A 7,176-nucleotide genomic window follows, 5' to 3' on the forward strand; every position below is an offset into this window, starting at 1 on the left:
ATGTCTCTCAGCCTATCATCATAAGATCTGTTTTCCTGACCTCTGATCATGCGCGTGGCTCTCCTCTGGACTCTCTCAAGCTTCTCAACATCCTTTTTGAATTGTGGAGCCCAAAACTGGACGATGCAGTACAGTTCTTTAGGAACAACAGGAAAACAAAAATAAAAAGGACAAAGGGTGATAATGACAAGGCAGGTACAGAATGGGAAATACACACAGTAATACTGATGCAATACTGTACAAAAGTATGGCGAGTGTGTGGGGAGGAGTGTAGGGTGTTGCGCATATGTGTGTGTGGAGGTGGGGCTGCCTGGGTGCTAGGTCCCAGGAGCCTGCTGTGGGTGAAGGGGGGGAGGCAGGGGGGTGCGTGGAGCAGAGCTCCCCCCAGATGGTGCGGTCCATGCTGCCCCTGTGGCACTTCACGTGGGGCCAAGCCCTGCTTGCTCGCGATGGGGCAGCCTACGCCACACTCCTGCTGGTGCCCACAATCTGGCCTGGTGCTGCTCTGCACCCTTTGCCGCCAGTTCCGGGATCTAGGGCTGGAGCCCCACGTGCCTGCCAGGAGTGGTGCAATGCAGGAGACTCTTGCTTTATAACCTGGCTCAAAAATTTCCATGAAGGAGGAGGTGCTGCTGGAGGTGTGGGACACAGAGCAGCACCCGGCTGGCTGCAGTAATACCTGCCAGACGCTGCTCCTGCTCATGTCCACCATGTGGGACTCTGGCTTCAGCTCCTGGGAAGGTGGCTGGGAGCTGAAGCCAAAGCCCCAGCACTAGGGCAGGAGCCACTTGGCTGAAGCTGTTCACTTGCCCATCTAGAATAGTGTGGCGTGGTGTGGCATGACACAGTGCAGCAGCAGCTTCCAAAGGGCTGTTCCCAGTGCAGCTGCAACTGGTTGAGTGCTGTTCTGTGCCCTCTATCTCTACCAGCAGCTCTTCCTCTTGCTCCTGCCTCAGGAACACAGGTCTCTGGCTCCAACTCCCAGCTGCCATAAGGCAGCTGGTAACTGAAGCCAGAGCACTGCGCACTGGGGTAGGAGCCACTTGGCTGAAACTGCTCACCCGGCACGGCACAGTGTGGCGCAGGAGGGGCAAAATCAGAAGCAGAAGCTACAACTGGAGGCGGGGGGTGCAGAGTAGCACCCGGCTGCAGCTGCACCAGGAACAGCCCAGCCAGAATCTGCACGCTGACCAGGGCCCAGCCTGTTGGGAACCTGAGGCAGGCTGCCCCAGCGTGAGCAGGCTAGGCATGGCCCCACAAAAAGCACTGTGGGAGCAGCCACAGGCCAGATCCAGTCACCTGGTAGGCTGTATTTTGCCCACTTCTGTTCTGGAGGCTTCTTCTGAAAGGTACTGTTGTGTGTGCTCAACTTCAGTCATTACATCACTTTAACTATTTATAAGCTGGATCAAAAATTTCCATGGTAACAAAAGAAGTAGCTTGGCAAGCTACTAAAGGTGGAGAAAAAAATCTCTTCCAAGTAAAGTGGTGGAGGCAAAGAGCAGGCGTCATGAGTTCGTGCTCCCAGGTTAAAGTATCAAAGGTAGCTCTTGTATGGTTGGTGCTATTTGGCAGTCCTGTGCCTCAGGGCTCTTGCGAGCTGCCAGGAAGAAATCCTCCCTCCCCTTCCTCCCTCATATATGGCACTGGCTTACTGGAGGGTTTTTTGCCTTCTTTTGCAGCACTGGGACATAAACTGAGCAATGTGGCCTCTGTTCTCTAAGCTGCATGACTTCCTGCACGTGGCTAAGTGCAGCAGCCTTCTACAGCCAAAGAGGGAGAGGGAAAAAGCCAGTGGAGTTCTCTCTGTATAGTGTGTAATGTCAATATGTAAAAGTTGTTATAAAACAGTAAAGATACAAGTTTCATTTTCTGATAGAAGTAGGCATTGCTCTTCTATCCCAGATTCAAATCCAAGGTCCTAATATACAAAGAAAGAGAAAACCAAAGATGACAATCCCAAGGATTAAAAAAGACTGACATTCCAGCCCTCAGCAGAAACCCAGACTTTTAAACATGGGGAATATAATAATTAGAGCTGGTACTGAAATCATGTATCATTGGGAAATGCAAGTTTAAATGTGAAACTTTTGGGAGTGGGAATCATGTCCCATTTCAAAGAAGCTACTAAAGGGAGAAAAAGCCTCAGCCCTGGGCTGTTTTTCCAGGTCTAATCGAGAGGGGGAAAAAAAGAAAAAGTGAACGTGAAAAGCCACCTAAGAAAGGCAAATGCTTTCTAGGTGGTGGTTGGGGCACTCCACTGGGATGCGAGAGACCCAGCTGCAAGCTCCTGCTCAAATGCATATCTATGCAAACTGGCAGACCTTCAGCTAATGAGACTGAAGGAGACTCATCCCAGGCTAGCCAACAACTTTGTGGTGAGGGTAGCCCCTGAAATCTGTGAGGTGGGCACAAGAGGGGCTATGCCCCATGTCTCCCACACCCCAGAAGTGAATTTGTTTTTGCTGCCTAGAAGCTGGGAAAGAGTGACTAAGCTGGTACTCCTGACTGAGCACAAGCCACTTACCCAAGTCCACCAACTCACTCCAGAACCAGAAGCTTCCCTAGGAAGCTGCTTTGGCTTTGTCCCGACAGACACAGAATGTTTTATTTCATTATGCCTCTTTCTTCAAGAGCCACATTTAAACTGCATACGAGTTGCAGTTTGACCACCCCTGTTCTAGAGTGGGGCACTCAACGGAAGTGGTGATTGCACCCCCAGCCCCACACAACTGCATTAGAACAAGCCCCTATGCAGCAGCACAAGGTGATATGGAAAGTAACCTTTTCACTCTGCTTTAGGCTCCAATACAGGGCTGGGGAAAACTCGTGTACTGAGGTGCAGGGCTCAGGGGTTGCAGGTTCAGGGGATAATAGCATCCCTCCTTAAGAACATGGGCTAAGCTGACAGAGGAGATGGGTTGGCTCCAAGGAAGTTATAAGCTCCCAGGAAGGGAAGCTGAGGGTGTAGAAGAGAGTGGTGCTTCAGAAAAAGCACAGGGTCTGTGTTGCTCCTGCAGCGATGGAAGGAAGACCAGATGTTTGATTTTGTGTTTGTTCTTTATCTCTGTGATTGTTGCGTTTGCTGTAGTGAGAAGCTTTCCACATGGATAATAAAAGAACTGGAACTAAAAACTCACTGGTTTTATGAGGTCCCTGGCCTAAGGGAGTGTCAAACTGCTCCAACTGCTGAGTGCCACAGTGGATACTGCTGGATGCTGAGAACCAAGGAAAACCTAGTCCTTTAGGTGCCTCAAGGGGGCTGGGCTTTTTGATAGCGTGGCCTTCATGGTAGGCGCAGAGCACTGCCAAACCTGGCCCTGCACTCATCCAAACTCTGACTCCTAACAAACTTTGGGCAAGCAAAGCCCGGCACTACCTTACAGCTGAGCACCCACTGAGGGAAGCTGGCTGACTTGCCAGGATCTCCAAGGATCTCAGTATCTCCAAGGCAGGTATATGCTTAGCTAGATACATTTTCATCAAGGAAAGTAAGACAACTAACCCCAGGCATGAACTGGATCATCTCAATGTCTTAAGGAAAATAACTGAACAAAGAGAAGTTTGGGAATTCATCCTGGCCTGGTCTTTGGAACAGGGAATCCTTGTCCTGTTCCTGGGAGAAGACTGGGGCAAGGGTTTTTGTGGCCGAGGGCTCCAAAGAAGACAAGACAGCTGCAAGGGCCAGTAGGAAGAAGCATGGGGGGTGGGGGTGGGGGGAGCAGCAAAAAGGGGAAGACACAAGGTGCCTGCAGTTGCCAGTAGACCTGCCCTAGGGGGACTGATTTAAGCAGAGATTACAGTCAAAGGGTAGGCAACTGGCAGGGCTGCAGGGACTAGTGAGCAACCACTGTGTTCCAGCTGGGCAACCGCTAGGCAATAGGTTGGGCTGGCTAGAAAGGGTGGGGCTTGCACGAAGAAAAGACTGGTCCTCAGGCTAGACAGATCATGCTAGTTCTGGCCAGGAAGGAGGCAGAGCTCTCACACCCTTCATGGCAGTACCTGGAAGAACGGTAAGGGGAGCCCTGAGGTATAAGAGTAGAGGAGTTTTATGTATTTATTCCTCTTTAAGTGGGCCCAGAAGGAGGAAGATTGAAGTTCATGTGACTGAGTTGGTTGTGCCCAGAGGAATAGTATTTGGAGCCAGGTTGGTAGGAACTGAAGCAACAGGAGCAGCTTTGAAGGAAGGTTTGGAAGTCCCATTGCCATGCCTTAGAGTGCCCTGTGAGTTTTAATCCCCTTTAGGGCCAGAGAAAGAAAAAGAGGTGAGGGCTGGGAAAGCCCGGGCGGTTAATCCCTTTGAGGTTGGAGGGTCAGAGGTCTAGAATCTAGGTCTGGGGGAGATAAGTCCCCAGCCATGCAACTGCTGCCAAGAAGCCAAGGCCAGGATAAGAGGCATAGAGCTGAGGATAGCAGCCAGAGGAAGTAAGCCAAGACCTAGAGAGTTGAGATCTAGATAAGCACAAAGGGTAGAGCCCAGGGGCCCCAAAGGAAAAGATTACTTGTAGCAGGAGTCTTACTTTTGGAGTCTATCTGGACATGGAGCTCTGCCCTCCTGCAATGGGCCAACCGCCTGCTTACTCTTGTTAGAAATGGAATATTGTTGGAAATGCGCAGCTTGATCTTGCACCTGATAAGAAAGAAATACTGCCCAAGGCTCCTTTCTCCCCCTCACTTGCCTTAGCCTTTCTCATGCTGATTACAGAAGCTGGAATTCAACTGCCTGTGGCCTTGGGGTATGAACTGTTAGTGAACTGTTGTGGTTTTGAGCATGCTTAATGAACTGTTGCATATTTACCTCTCCGCCCCGCATACTTAAGTAGCCAATTATACTATACATGTGATGTATGTAATGATGTAACTACATGTATGCTTGTATGAAACGGAAGTAGCTGTAAGAGTTCCGGTGTCCGCACACGTGCTCAGGAGAGAGAAGATAAATTCCGCTTGCAAACACAATTAGTTTGTCAGAAGCTGGTTTGGGCATCAATGCCCCACTCTGACCTTGTTTGCAAATACATCCTTTTGTGCCGGCTGATGTCTGTGTGTCTGTGATCTCTGCGCGCCTCCAAGGAAACCAACCGCATTTGTGCATCACTCTCACCTGCCACACCTTGATCTTGTGATTGACAGATGATCTGAATCAGCAGGAGGCTGCCCGTTTATATACGCCCCAATGACAGGGGGAGCTGTATCCGGCTCCTTTTCCTCCCCTACACCGCAGCCCACACCTTGCGGATGTTGTTGGCCTGACCTAACATGGGCCATGTTCCTAAGTCTCAGCCCTTCTTTCATTCTCGGGGCTCCTTGCTGCCCCTCCTTACTCTTGGGCTCCTGCCGCCCCCTACCTTGGGGCTCCTGGCCGCCCCCTGGCTCTGAGGCTCCTCGCTGCCCCCTTCAGCTCCAGGGTCTCTTGTCCTCCTGACTCCTCACTGCCCCCTTTTTACTCCGGGGCTCCTGGCTGCCCCCTCGCTCGGGGCTCCTGGCTGCCCCCTCGCTCGGGGCAGCCTAACTGGGCCAATGTGCCCCTCCACAAAGCTGCACCCCCTTTGGTGCCAGGAGACCCCCGCTATCGTGGGGCTCCCATGAGGCTTCCTTCAACCCCTTATAGCCTCACCCGGTCCTCTGGTTAACCATAACTAAACAGAACCATAAGCCAATCGGCTGTAACACAACAACAAGCCCGCCGGCTATAACATACAATCCAGTCCCACCTGTCTCTCCTGCCAAGCCTCCCAGCCAGGGTTCTTCCTACCCTGCAACATGATGCAGCTACTCAATCGGTCGGTCTACTTGACTAGACTCAGCTCAGCTCCACTGCAGAGCTCCTGCTTCTCCAGCTGCCAGAAGGGAACTGCCCTCCTGGCCTTCTGCCTGGACTTAAGAAGGGATAAGCTCCGCTCCTTCCTGGCTCTAGGTTTTCCCCAGTTGCTAGGGCAACTAGCACCTGCACAGTCCTGGTGACTGGCAGTTGTGCTTCTCCCTTCCCGCCACTAGGGGTCTCTCCCGAGCCATTTCTGCTCTCAGGCAGGGCACCTGAGAGCTCTGCTACACTACTCCAAGGCTTGGGACACCTCCCATAGGAGTTATTCCATCGAAGTGTGGCAGGTGAGACACCAGTCCTTGATACTGAAGAGCTGCAGCAGGTGCTACTGGTTGGCCACTGGGAGTTGCTGCTGCCTGGCGAGACTAGACCTGTAGCAGTCCCGGATGAATCCTTATTCAGTGACAGAAGAAACGCAAGCACAGTAGGAGCAAACGTGACACAGGAAACAAACCTACTGTGGATACATTTCTTTTATTATTTTTAACGTGACCTTTATTTCAGTTAGACACCCTCCAAAGGCAGGCTGACTGAGCCCCCTAAGGGTCCTTTGGGATACTGCAAAATAACTGCAGGCCTGAAGTACAGAGGCTTTGTCAAGCACAGCCAATTTGGAATGTTTTTGCAGCCAGGATGGAACAGGAAATGTGTTAAATAAGCTTTCGGACAAAATGCACTTAGCAGTTGGTCCATTCAAAGGTGTCACCAATAAAACACTGCCAGTCAGCACAGGAAATTTTTACCAGCTCTCCTTGAAGCAGCTGTTCCCCCTGAGCCCTCTTCTCTGACTGCTGGTCTCCGACTGGTGAAATGGGACACGGGATGGCCATGTGCCACCGGCAGGACTTGTATTAATTTCCCTCTGGAGCTGCAGATGCCCAGAATGGAGGCATCATAAGGGGCTCCTTCCTGCCTGACCCCAAACTTCTGGTTCATTGGTTTCTTGCCCAGTTTGTCCACAGAGGATGGATGTATTGGTGCTGTGAAAAAAGTCAGTATCCATCTAATAAACTTTATGGGGAGACCAGATTTAAACCTTTTGACCTGGCCCGTCCTGCTCTCTGCTTCTACCTTGTCTCCTGGCATTAGAGAAGTGATGTAAGCCTGGCTCCCAAGTGAGAAGGCTGCAGAATCTGTGTATTGTAGCTCTGAGTACAATGGAGAAATCTCTTCCAGATTAATATTCCAATGCTAGTGTGTCATAGAAACCAGAGACATCTCTGCTGCTGCAGCATGGATTTTGCTTGCTACAAGTAACAGTTCATGGCTGCTTATATTTTTACCTTGTAATAGTGTGTGGCTGTTGGAGTGCTGTGCTCTGCCTAGTGTATAATAGGAACCTTTCTGATGAG

At 51.0% G+C, this 7,176-nt stretch overlaps 1 long non-coding RNA gene across 1 annotated transcript in view; it reads right to left on the minus strand.

The window, feature by feature from the left end:
* Positions 1 to 5,803, minus strand: part of LOC109313167 — a 19,970-nt gene extending 14,167 nt beyond the window's left edge. The window contains exons 1-2 of the long non-coding RNA XR_002101977.1: positions 5,794 to 5,803; positions 1,734 to 1,736 (exon numbers count right to left, since the gene is read on the minus strand). This is a non-coding gene — a long non-coding RNA (uncharacterized LOC109313167). The remainder of the gene's footprint in view (positions 1 to 1,733; positions 1,737 to 5,793) is intronic.
* Between the last annotated feature and the right edge of the window lie 1,373 nt (positions 5,804 to 7,176).

The sequence above is a fragment of the Crocodylus porosus genome, unplaced genomic scaffold (genome assembly GCF_001723895.1).
Source record: "Crocodylus porosus isolate Cpor-Errol unplaced genomic scaffold, CroPor_comp1, whole genome shotgun sequence".
In the NCBI taxonomy this organism is placed as follows: domain Eukaryota; kingdom Metazoa; phylum Chordata; order Crocodylia; family Crocodylidae; genus Crocodylus; species Crocodylus porosus.